We start from the raw sequence: 13,256 nt of genomic DNA on the forward strand, positions 1-13,256 counted from the left end.
AGTAGACCATCATGTCCAGACTCCGGACCGGCCACACCAGGGTCTCCCACAACTTCGGTGGGGGCCCTTTCCGGTCGGAATGTGACTTTTGCGAGGTTAGGAACAGCGTCGCGCATTTTGTATGCAGGTGCCCGAAATTTGACCATCCCAGGAATCAGTATGGTATTCCAGCTAGCATACGGGATGCGCTAGCTGACGATGAAGCTAATACGGCTGCACTTTTTTGCTTCCTGAAGGATGCAGGACTGTACTACGCGATATAGATCTGGACCTCTGCCTAAGGCGAACGGGCCTTCTTCGGATATAAGTCCCACCCCCTCAGTGAACCCCTTTTAGTTCAGCTGAGGGGGCCTCAGCTTCCTTTTGTTCCCAGCCATTTTATAAAATGACATCTGCCATGTCGTCGAACTACCTTTTAACCAAGGTTTTCGAAAGATATCCACGTTTTGAGTTTGAGCTTGATTGACTGCTCGTAGTTGCTACTCCATTATGACCAGATCAGCTGTTCTTGCACAGGGAACCAACAGATGTCTGCTTGGGACTAGCACACATCTTCAATGTACAAGTACTGGTGATCTTATTTGTTATGTCATACTGGCACCTGCTACGTCAGAATGCAAGTCAATGTAGGGAAGGAGAAGGAAATGATGATGCAATCACTCGCCCACTGCAAGCCGAATATACCTCTGCACTTGCCACGAGTTCATGCGGAATTTGTTGGAATTTTTGGGTTAGGTTCGAGAGGCAGGGATCCGTCTTGGTTAACGAGAGCTGCCAATAGTGCCAATGTGATAGATGGGAGAAAGCAACTGATGGAATTTCTAATTGTATGTAGGAAATGAGCTTTTCAGTTCATTTTCAATTCTAGCAGATTACTGTTAGAATACTCAAGTTGAAGGTATAGAAATAGTAATGGAAACGGTTTGGAAGTCCATTTCCAGTTCTAGCGATTGCTAGAACATGAGAAATATGAAGAAAGATACAAAGTAGGAGAATGGAACGGACCTGGGATTGAACCCACGACCTCCTGCGTATGAGGCAGAAGCAGTAGCCATATGACTACCAAGCCCGTTATTTTTTTCAAAAGATATCCACGTTCTGGAATAATCAGATCCCTTCCGAAAGAGAAAAGATTCTAAAATTTGCCAAACTTTTTAATGACATTCGAACCTTTCCAACGAAAGGGCTGAATATAATAACGGATCGAATATGGCAGAAAATGGCTGATGAAGGACCGTTGCCCACGTAGCGTTTTTTCAAGCAAGGTACCCAGCATCAAATGTAGTCGTGCAGACGTTTACGTGTGTATTGCTCCATTTGATGCCGGGTACCTTGTATGAACGCGGCGTGCACGCAGCGTAAAAAACCGCTACGTGGACATCGGCCTGAAATGGGAACATATACGGCAGCCCAATTTAAACCTCCATCCTTCAGCCAAATAGGCACCACCGGAGAACAGCGCACTCAGGACTTTTGAAACCTCACCAGGAACTACCGGAATGCAGTACTCGCAGGAGAGCAGAGCAGGACTTCAACCCTCACAAAAAAGACCCCCACATCGAAACCCCCGTTTTTAACTCGGATTTTGTGTAGTGTGTCATCATTTTATTTTTAATTGTCTCCGACAATCAAAGTCCGAATCCCTCCGACCGGCCCTCTCTTTAATGTAGCTTTGCTTCATCACCATCGGCAGGACCCAAGGCTGCCCTGCAAAGGGATCTCCTCAAGCTCCCTTTCACCCGGTGTTGAACTTAATCTGTAGATTAAAAAAACACTTTATTAAAGTTAAAAAAAATGTGATGGAAAATTCTCGTTTGTTTTTCAAAAAATACATTGTAGATGTGGCAAATTTTGAAATGATTTTTTCATTAGTTTCAAATTATTTATGGCAATTAAGATTTTCATGTTTTTTTTTTCTTTGTTAATGAATCGACTGCTTTGAGCGTGCTTACAGCGGCACACTAGAGGGGTTAACTTTCTGAAATCAGTATGGCGAAAGGCATCTAAGGTTCGATTTCTCAAAATTAAGCACCTTAATCGAAAAATATTTGGTAGGTGTAGTAGCGGATACCATCCCTCATAACCGGTACCAAATAGTTTTTCATGAAAAGTTCCTAATTTTGAGAAAACCAGCGTTAGATGTCTTTCGCCATACCAATTTCTGGCGGTTAACTCATGCTGGCTATTTTGTGCATATACTATAGCGCCTGAATGTGGCTGCGGCGGGTAGAAGTTCAGATTTTATTGGCACATTTTTTCAAATTCATGCATCATGGGACCATTTAGACTGTTTGACTGTCATGATGACTATTTCAAATGTCTGAATTGCCCTCCCAAGGCCATCAAGGCGGTTCTGAGAAATCGTTCCACGAGCTTAATTGTGGAGGAGAAAACTTTTATTGATTCCAGGATTTAAATTTTGCGTTGGCCTAGCCTGTTTGCATCGAAGCAATGAGCGGAACACTAAGAGTTAACTTTTGGAAATCAGTATGGCGAAAGGCATCTAATGTTTAATATCTCGAAAATAAGCACTTTAGTCGAACAAATAATTGGTAGGCGTAGTAGCGGACACCTTCCTGCATGACTGGTACCAAATAGTTTTTCGTGAAAAGTTCCTACTGTTGAGAAAACCCGCGTTAGATGTCTTTCGCCATACAAACTTCAGGTCATGCTGGCTTTTTTTACATATACGATAGCGCATGGATACGACAGCGGCGGGTAGGAAACCAACCACTGTATGTGATTCATTGGCTTGATCATTAATATTGTTTTGGCTAGCAGACTGAGATTCAGTTTCACAGAAACATTGTAGATTAAGACTGTCCACTTCTCTTGTTGGTAGTTGAGATGAGTGAACTGGGGTCTTCTGGAGTTGGTCAGGAAAGGTTCCTTCGTTGTGGGTTTGAAATAGACAGATGCAGTAAACTTGTCATCGTCTGCTACATTCGTTGGCACGACAATAATGGTTTGTTCTGCATTGAATTATTACCTGAAGCCTAGCTTGAATTGAAAAGCCATCTCTGGATTAGGGAAGGCAGCTTCAAATCTAGTTGATTCTTCTGGATTAACATTGGCAGGTTAATTTGGGTAATCGTGTGAATCTCATTCACAATTCATTTAATTTGTACGATCATAAATACTGTTGCTTGAAAATCACTGAAAGTGTCGTCCAACTGATCCAGACCTGACCTATGAGATGTATCAATCATAAAAAAAAAAACAAATCCTCACATTACTTCTTACAAAACCAATTGGGGGGAAATGACAAAATCCATTAGGACTGAAACGCCTCAAATACTTTGCCCCGGTGTATCTTATCAAAAGCACGTATTGCCTGAGATGGTAGGCGAGTGGTATGCGATTGCGTTGCGAGGCGTGACATACATATTAAGCAAAATATCTCTTAAATTCAAGAAACTAGTTTAGAATGCTAAATATTCTGTTGTGAAGAGATATCATTAGCACAACATCTACCTAGAGATTGATCTGTGCCAGCATTGAAGCCACGAGAAAAACAACAGATTTATAGAAAAGAAAACAATTTATCATACAGTGACAACATACAATGTTTTAATAAATTATTAAAAGGGTCAGCACAAAATGTATACCTTCAGTATGAACCCTCGTGCTTTCACTGATTGGAGGATCAGTCACTTGTTGATAGTATGATGTCAAATTTTAATTTTTCGTTAATCAATTAGTTTAATTATTTTGAAAAAAAAAAATGTATCAGTTGATCATATGATGCAATGATCATATGTTTGCATGATACAATGACGAAAATCTTCTCAAGATATAGCATATATGTTGAATGACTAAAAAATGTATTTTTTCCAATGCCATATTAATGTGCATTGCAAGATTATATTTTAAACATTTATTATCAGTTATTTGCAAAGCTTCAGTGCCAGTAGCCGTCACGGAGTCGATATCATTTTTCAAAATTTGTTTTACTGTCTTGTAGTATATTGAATAACTTTGAACAAAAATCTTACAATTTGTATGGTTTTCAACCAGTCTTTACCTGGGAGGGAGATCCAGATACTACACACGAAATGAAAATAAAACTAAACGTCATGACGCAAGCAAATTGTTGACGAGAAAAACATATCAAAAGCAAGCGACGCGTAAAATTACCCATTTTTATTTTGCGTGTCATCGATGTTTTCGTTAATTTCGTTGAAGCCGGTGCGTGACTTACATGAGTTTTAAACAACGCACTAAGGGGTAACTGGACCAAAATCCTGGCCAAAATTATATTTCGGCGTTTTCTGGTAGGTTTTGCTTTTATGATGCAAAAAGATAGTAACAATCGATTTTCGAACATTTTTACAGGTGCAAATTCACCTACCAGTGATAAATGACCTTTCTTGATATGTTCAAAATGAAATTATAAACTGATACAGAAGCGACAGCTCCATTTTTTCATTTTTTCACTCACTTTTGTCCTTAACTAGCGTGGGAAACGTGAAAAATGAAAAATCTCGCGTAGCATTTGATAAGGGCCTATTACAGAAAGGTAAACATTAATCGATTCAAAACAAAACATTAGATTTTCAGCTCTTATTTCACAAGTTTATTATATTTTTAGCAGCGAAAGCTACCCAGAACGTACAATCAACACTGATTACTCACGCATAACATCAGTTGCATCGGAAAATTTGAAAATGATTAAACAAAAGTCTGGCTATTGTTTTTGCACCCTTATGGGTCGTTCATAAACTTTTTGCTTAAATCATCTTCATCTTACAATAACATAGGATCGATTATTTATGGAGAGGAAATGTTTCTTTCTATTTCCTGTTTTGGTCCTATGTACAAGGTTGCCTCAAGTGGTTACTTCACTTAAGACCAAGTAGATTGCTTATTCGAATTGTTTCTATTTAGCTTGAAGTGGCACTTGCCCGTTTTATCCCCTACCCCATATTATTTCTTTGGTTCAACTTGTCTACATAATATCAACTATGATGTATTTAAGTTATATCGAGATTTACATATCTGTTGTCAATGCAATCGCCACATTCAATACAATTGATATTTAGATTTTTCGAAAGATTGGTTAGCGGGAAGGAGATGAAAAATAATGGAGCATGCGCTATGCTTTGTAGAGATTTAAATGAGCAGCAGGAAAAGATATTTTAGTTACTAGATAAAGATTGTCGCTGTCGTCGCTGTCCGGAACATCTTTTGCTGGTGAGGATAGGGGAGCTAAATGTCAAAGAAGGAAAATACATACGATTTGACAGGTATGTACCACATGTTTCGGACAGCAGAACAAAGGGAACCGAAGCGACAATTTTTATCTAGTAACTAAAATATCTTTTGCAGCAGATGCCTCAAACTAACATTATTATTTGAGGGTTAGGTTACAAAATTGTATTAAAAAGTTTTTTTTTAATCGGCTCCGTAACGCCCTACAACATTTGAGCCTACCAAATGAACGAATAAATAACAAAAAACAGAGTATGTTACTATTGTATTCAATTATATCTATGTGTCGAATGCCTCGAAAACCAGAAAAAGTTATCTGCGGAATTTTTCTGCCTATATACTGTTAAAAACAATGGCGGAAAATATGAAAACAACCTATTTTGAAGTTACTCGCAAATTCGTTTGCGGACGAGTGCGGATAATCTTTAACCCGCAATGGAAAGATGAAAGCCTATATTTTCATGTGTGTACAATCTCGTAGCGGAATACAATAGAGTACATCTACTTTTTTAATAATGAAGTTTGTTAAAAAATGTCAAAAACTCCATGTTATTTATGTTTATGAAATAATATCTTAATGTTAAATATAATTCATTTCAACTCATGGAGGTCCTAGGGCAGTCTATAAATGATGTTTTGTGTATTATAAACCTAACATTATATGTGTTGTTTAGATTAGTCAGCAGTGGTAACTGATCTTTGTCTTACGGCACGCTAAAAACCATTAACATAACATAATTTTTGATAGGTTGTCATTAATACTAATAAGGAACAAACGTAAAATTTTCAATGGCACATAATGGAGATAGTATTGAAGAATATTCTAAAAATATAATACTATGCAAAAGTTCGAAAAACGAGAAAGGGTTTTTGGCCAGCCATTTGTTCTAGCTACTCCACCGTGCGACGGGCGCTGCAAGACAGTAGTGCAAATGGAGATTTTCAGTTTACCTCGAATAATGTGTACAAAGAACTAAATGGGGATGCAGAAAAGGAGCAACGAAAGTTGGACAATAGAAGCATGATAAATTTTGTTTTTGTTTGAGTTGTTGAAGTAAGAATTATCTCGATGTTTATCTCCCATTCCAAAAAGTAATGATGTTATTTGATATTTTAAAACTTAAAGTAAGGGATAACACCAACATGTAGTCCATTAGTTTTACATTAATTTTCAGCATTTTCTGCTTTTACTGTTCACACCAAACAATTTTCTCTTCTGTTACGTATTTCTTGTCTACCGATTGCGTGGACTGTCATACGTCCTTTTCTGATGTCTCCTTTTCTCTATACAATCGACACAACGAGTTTCACAGTTCGATTGCAAGCTTTTTTTGTTAGGGAAGATCCATTAATTACGTAACGCAAAAATTGACCTTCTTAACCCCCTCCCTATGTCACACTTTTTGTATTAATCATTTAAAAAAATGTATGAATTATCACACTTCGGCCAACTCCTCCTCTCCCCTTTGCGCGTTACGTAATTTATGGATGCTCCCTTAAACAATGATCATTTCAAATATTGGTGGATAATGTTTAATATAATTTTCTGCTCTTTACCGTTTTCAAGCAAATTATCAGTATCGATAATCCCCATTTATAGAAAAAAAATCAGCTGGGTCTACGGTGACATTTCATGACAACTAAAGCTAGGTCTTCATTAACATTCATATTTTTTGAATCTGTATCTCCCTCCCAGGTCTTTACATTCTCTTGTATGAATGTTTGGGTAATGTAATAACTATACACTTTTTGAAAGTTCATGAAACCACGGTTCTTTCACAATCAATATTATCTTATTATTAGGATAGTAAGAGAGAAGTTCTTGAAGGTTGATAATGGTTTTGTTTTGTTAATGCATGTAGGAAATTCTGAATTCCTTTTTTTCAATTGGTAAGCTGTTTTTTGAAGAAACACGCAAAAACAAGTTTCAATACACCTGGTATAAGGTCTGAAAAGATATCCACCCACGGCAGTTGCATTCCCACTTTGGTTCACCCTAGCACTCATTCGACGCTTACGTGTTCGTCCCCAGCAGCAGGAAAAGGTGATCGTCTAGGTAAAGTGTGAAGCGAAACGTAACTGAAAACGTAGACTAGTGCGTGCGAAAGAAGACCAAGAAGAGGAGACAAAACAACGATCATATGATTTCGTTCGTTCCACGCTGTTGCCATAGTGAATGATAACGACAATGATGATGATGATGATGGTGACGACGGTGGTGATAGTGCCGACGACAAAGATGATGGTTGTGTGATAGAGTGGCCGGTCGAACCCCAATGATGGTCCCAATACCAATGGCCATGATACCAATGGTAACAAAAGTGAAGATCGCTAAGCTAAGAAGAAGCAACTGGTGAAAACGGCGGATTGAAAAGTGAGTCATCTAAGAAGAAGCAGAAGCCAAACCGAGACACCGTGTTGGGGGATTAGGAGTCAAAATACAACGCCGCGATATCAATTTATGGCCAAAACTGGCTCGGCTGCTCGTCTATGTGCTAAAGGGGAGGAAAAAGTTGAAAGGCGAGCGAGTGAGGAGCGATCGTTCGCGCTAGGGGATCGCTAGAAAGCCAATACAACACTCGATCGTGACCGAACGCGGGGGGTGGTGAGTGCACGCGCGCGCTTGTGTAAAAGAGTAAGAGAGAGTGTGGCTTTTAGCGGTTGGCCAAACTGGCGACGAAGGCAGCCGGCTCGAACCGGAGCTATTGCAGGTGGCGGAGGTGTTGGTGGCCGGGAAGCAGTGCAACTATCGCCATAAAGCGTAGATCTGGAACAGCAACAATACCGCCTCGCACCGCCAGAGAAAGACACTGGCCAGGGTATCGCTCATTACTCGTTCCGTCGTCGGCTGAGGATTGATCCCGTAACGTGTGTGTGTACACGAAGAAAGAAAGCAATTCAGGTATGTACGTTGACCTTGTTTTATTCCCACACAGCGGCACTAGGCAGGGGCAAACGATCATAACTTACGTACCTTGCTTACTGCTTTAGTTACAACGACATGTACCCATTTGCACATGAGTAGATCCCCAAATGATTCATTGGCACTCTGCTGGTGTACTTGAGCTGATGCACAGTTGCGTACCGAAATAATGAGTAGCTACATTTTAGTGAAAACGTTGAAGTTGACCGATTTAGAGATTGGCGAAGATCACCTGAATTCAATACATATCAAGTTGCAATTCAATTACTCGTTAGCCAATAATGTTTTTCATTTGCCTTCCTCATGTACCTACATAAAGGTAGTAGGATCACCCCAGAAACACTTTTTATTAGAGACCCAGTGATACAGTAACGATCAAAAGTCATTTGACAAACAGTTTTTGCGTCCCAATATTTTAAGACATCTTTAAGTAATGAAAATGTAGGGAAATACAAACACACTAATGTGTGTTTCGAACTATGATTCTCTTTAATTAACTCAACGTCGAATAATCATATTTTATCGAGTTTAAAATTCATTTGATGAAATGAAAAAAAAGAAAACTCTAGCTAACAGCTAGCTAACGCGTAGTACATTGTAGGTTAGTCCCACTAGGGACTAACGCGCGTTTTGCCTTGTCAAAATGTTTCATCAAAATGTGGAAAATTTCGGTTTTCCTACCTTCCTATCGAGTATTTTGACATTTTTTTAGTCTAACCTACAGAATTTTAGGTCTAGTTTTGTTACGAACATCTTAAACACGGTAAATATGAGGGAATATCCAAAAGGCGCACTGCGCATTTTGGGGTCGTTTTGGGTCTTTCCCTTACTTGTTGTGTACACCATAAAATAGCACTGTTCTTCTGTGGAGACAATATAATCGCATAGTAATTCCATCACTGTGTTTAATCAACCTTACCTCGGTGATAATGCCATCCTTGTTTTTATTTTATCACCAGGCCAAATTGAAGCATACGGTAACGTTTGTTTCAAAACTGTTTCAAGAAAATCTTAGATAATTTATGCGTCAATAGTTATCCCCAGATCTCCACAAAAGTGACACATTGTCATCCGACAAAAATGCAGCACAGAGGATTTTATTTAACCGGAATGGAAGTTTTTGAGATGGCCTTCACCCCTTAGGAGTCTTTTTTTGCTTAATTCATATACACAAGTTCTGCTTCTGCCTATGATATGCGCAACACAAATAAAGTTTTGATAATTGTGTATTTTTTTTTCGTAACTTGGTCTTGTACATAATATGCATGTTTATAAGTAAATCAAAGCGTATGAATCCTGCCCTCTACAACCAGCACAGTGTATGAAGGGCTGTGAGATAAAAGATCAAAAAGGCGATACGTCCAATTTTAGCAATCCAAATTTAACAAAACAAATTTTGAAAATCTACAATACAATTAACTTATTCGAAACAAATTGTTGAATAGTATGTTGAGAATATGCTTTTGAACTAAAATCTAGCATTTGAAGGTACGGAAGCCTCCATTTGAGATGCATGAAGCTTTTTCTTTTGTTTTGAAAAGCTCAATTGCTTTATTGCAAGAGAATTGAAAGCATTTTTAAATGGCACGGAAACCACTTTTCAAGAGGCTCTGTTAAGAGGCTCGGAAGCCTCCTGTTAAGAGGCTCGGAAGCCTCCTGTTAAGAGGCTCGGAAGCCTCCTGTTAAGAGGCTCGGAAGCCTCCTGTTAAGAGGCTCGGAAGCCTCCTGTTAAGAGGCTCGGAAGCCGCCTGTTGTGGGCGCCGGAAGCCTCCTGTTAAGAGGCTCGGAAGCCTCCTGTTAAGAGGCTCGGAAGCCTCCTGTTAAGAGGCTCGGAAGCCTCCTGTTAAGAGGCTCGGAAGCCTCCTGTTAAGAGGCTCGGAAGCCTCCTGTTAAGAGGCTCGGAAGCCTCCTGTTAAGAGGCTCGGAAGCCTCCTGTTAAGAGGCTCGGAAGCCTCCTGTTAAGAGGCTCGGAAGCCTCCTTTCAAGAGGCTCGGAAGCCTCCTTTCAAGAGGCTCGGAAGCCTCCTTTCAAGAGGCTCGGAAGCCTCCTTTCAAGAGGCTCGGAAGCCTCCTTTCAAGAGGCACGGAAGCCTCCTTTCAAGAGGCTCGTAAGCCTCCCTTCAAGACGCCTGGGCGCCTCCTTTCAAGAGGCCTGGAAGCCTCCTTTCAAGAGGCCTGGAAGCCTCCTTTCAAGAGGCCTGGAAGCCTCCTTTCAAGAGGCCTGGAAGCCTCCTTCCAAGAGGCTCTGGAAGCCTCCTTCCAAGAGGCCTGGAAGCCTCCTCCAAGAGGCCTGGAAGCCTCCTTCCAAGAGGCCTGGAAGCCTCCTTTCAAGAGGCCTGGAAGCCTCTTCAAGAGGCTCGGCCCTCCTTTCAAGAGACTCGGAAGCCTCCTAGTAAAAGGCTCGGAAGCCTCCTGTTAAGAGGCTCGGAACAGCCTCCTTTCAAGAGGCTCGGAACAACCTCCTTTCAAGAGGCTCGGAACAGCCACCTTTCAAGAGGCTCGGAAGCCTCCTGTCAAGAGGCTCGGAACAGCCTACTTTCAAGTGGCTCGGAACAGCCTCCTTTCAAGAGGCTCGGAACAGCCTCCTTTCAAGAGGCTCGGAAGCCTCCTTTCAAGAGGCTCGGAAGCCTCCTTTCAAGAGGCCTCGGAAGCCTCCTCCAAGAGGCCTGGAAGCCTCCTTCCAAGAGGCTCGGAAGCCTCCTTCCAAGAGGCCTGGAAGCCTCCTCCAAGAGGCTCAGGAAGCCTCCTTCCAAGAGGCCTGGAAGCCTCCTCCAAGAGGCTCGGAAGCCTCCTTCCAAGAGGCTCGGAAGCCTCCTTCCAAGAGGCTCGGAAGCCTCCTTCCAAGAGGCCTGGAAGCCTCCTCCAAGAGGCCTGGAAGCCTCCTTCCAAGAGGCTCGGAAGCCTCCTTCCAAGAGGCTCGGAAGCCTCCTTCCAAGAGGCCTGGAAGCCTCCTTCCAAGAGGCTCGGAAGCCTCCTTCCAAGAGGCTCGGAAGCCTCCTCCAAGAGGCTCGGAAGCCTCCTTCCAAGAGGCTGGAAGCCTCCTTCCAAGAGGCTCAGAAGCCTCCTTCCAAGAGGCCCGGAAGCCCTCCTTCAAGAGGCTCTGGAGGTCTCCTTTCAAGAGGCTCTGGAAGCCTCCTTCAAGAGGCTCAGACACCTCCTTTCAAGAGGCCTGAAGCCTCCTTTCAAGAGGCCTCGGAAGCCTCCTTCAAGAGGCCTGGAAGCCTCCTTCAAGAGGCCCGGAAGCCTCCTTCAAGAGGCCTGGAAGCCTCCTTTCAAGAGGCCTGGAAGCCTCCTTTCAAGAGGCCTGGAAGCCTCCTTTCAAGAGGCCTCAAGCCTCCTGTCAAGAGGCCTGGAAGCCTCCTTCCAAGAGGCCTGGAAGCCTCCTTTCAAGAGGCCTGGAGGCCTCCTTTCAAAAGGCCTGGACGCCTCCTTTCAAAGGCCTCGGAAGCCTCCTTTCAAGAGGCCTGGAAGCCTCCTTCCAAGAGGCTCGGAAGCCTCCTTCAAGAGGCCTGGAGGCCTCCTTTCAAGAGGCCTGGAGGCCTCCTTCAAGAGGCCTGGAGGCCTCCTTCAAGAGGCCTGAGGCCTCCTTTCAAAAGGCCTGGAGGCCCTCCTTTCAAAGGCCTGGAAGCCTCCTTTCAAGAGGCTCGGAAACCTCCTTTCAAGAGGCTCTGGAAGCATCCTTCAAGAGGCCTGGAAGCCTCCTTTCAAGAGGCCTGGAAGCCTCCTTCAAGAGGCCTGGAAGCCTCCTTCAAGAGGCCCGGAAGCCTCCTTCAAGAGGCTCAAGCCTCCTTTCAAGAGGCCCGGAAGCCTCCTTCAAGAGGCCTCGGAAGCCTCCTTCAAGAGGCTCGGAAGCCTCCTTTCAAGAGGCCCGGAAGCCTCCTTTCAAGAGGCCTCAAGCTTCCCTTCAAGAGGCCTGGAGCCTCCTTTCAAGAGGCCTGGAAGCCTCCTTTCAAGAGGCTCCGGAAGCCTCCTTTCAAGAGGCCTGGAAGCCTCCTTCAAGAGGCCTGGAAGCCTCCTTTCAAGAGGCTCAAGCCTCCTTCAAGAGGCCCGGAAGCCTCCTTTCAAGAGGCTCGGAAGCCTCCTTCAAGAGGCCTGGAAGCCTCCTTTCAAGAGGCCTGGAAGCCTCCTTCAAGAGGCCCGGAAGCCTCCTTTCAAGAGGCTCAGCCTCCTTCAAGAGGCCCGGAAGCCTCCTTTCAAGAGGCCTGGAAGCCTCCTTCAAGAGGCTCAGAAGCCTCCTTTCAAGAGGCTCGAAGCCTCCTTTCAAGAGGCTCAAGCCTCCTTTCAAGAGGCCCGGAAGCCTCCTTCAAGAGGCCTCGGAAGCCTCCTTTCAAGAGGCTCTGGAAGCCTCCTTTCAAGAGGCTCAGAAGCCTCCTTTCAAGAGGCCTGGAAGCCTCCTTCAAGAGGCCCGGAAGCCTCCTTTCAAGAGGCCCCTCAGCCTCCTTTCAAGAGGCTCGGAAGCCTCCTTTCAAGAGGCTCGGGAGCCTCCTTTCAAGAGGCCTGGAGGCCTCCTTCAAGAGGTTTGGAGGCCGCCTTTCAGGAGGCTTGGAGGCCTCCTTTCAAGAGGCCTGAAGGCCTCCTTTCAAGAGGCCCGGAGGCCTCCTTCAAGAGGCTCGGAAGCCTCCTTTCAAGAGGCCTGGAAGCCCTCCTTCAAGAGGCCTGGAAGCCTCCTTTCAAGAGGCTCAGAAGCCTCCTTTCAAGAGGCCTGGAAGCCTCCTTTCAAGAGGCCTGGAAGCCTCCTTTCAAGAGGCTCAGGAAGCCTCCTTTCAAGAGGCCTGGAAGCCTCCTTCAAGAGGCCTGGAAGCCTCCTTTCAAGAGGCCTGGAAGCCTCCTTCAAGAGGCCCGGAAGCCTCCTTCAAGAGGCTCGGAAGCCTCCTTTCAAGAGGCCTCAGAAGCCTCCTTTCAAGAGGCCTGGAAGCCTCCTTCAAGAGGCCTGGAAGCCTCCTTCAAGAGGCCTGGAAGCCTCCTTCAAGAGGCTCAAGCCTCCCTTCAAGAGGCTCGGAAGCCTCCTTTCAAGAAGCTCGGACGCCTCCTTTCAAGAGGCCTGGACGCCTGCTTTCAAGAGGCCTGGACGCCTCCTTAAGAGGCCTGGACGCCTCCTTTCAAGAGGTTCTGACGCCTCCTTT

At 43.8% G+C, this 13,256-nt stretch overlaps 1 protein-coding gene across 5 annotated transcripts in view; it reads left to right on the forward strand.

Annotated features, from left to right (window-relative positions):
* The window catches only part of LOC134209120 (PAN2-PAN3 deadenylation complex subunit PAN3), a 172,975-nt gene that overhangs the window by 12,141 nt on the left and 147,578 nt on the right, over positions 1 to 13,256 (forward strand). For 2 of the 5 annotated variants that reach the window (XM_062685101.1, XM_062685103.1), the window contains exon 2: positions 7,244 to 8,113. The exons of 1 other annotated variant lie outside the window; for it this stretch is intronic. The gene's annotated coding sequence lies outside the window, so the exon portion shown is untranslated. Of the gene's footprint in view, positions 1 to 7,226; positions 8,114 to 13,256 lie in introns of those variants that run through there. 2 more of the 5 variants (XM_062685102.1, XM_062685104.1) reach the window with 2 other exon arrangements.

This window comes from Armigeres subalbatus, chromosome 2, assembly GCF_024139115.2.
Source record: "Armigeres subalbatus isolate Guangzhou_Male chromosome 2, GZ_Asu_2, whole genome shotgun sequence".
Classification (NCBI taxonomy): Eukaryota; Metazoa; Arthropoda; class Insecta; order Diptera; family Culicidae; genus Armigeres; species Armigeres subalbatus.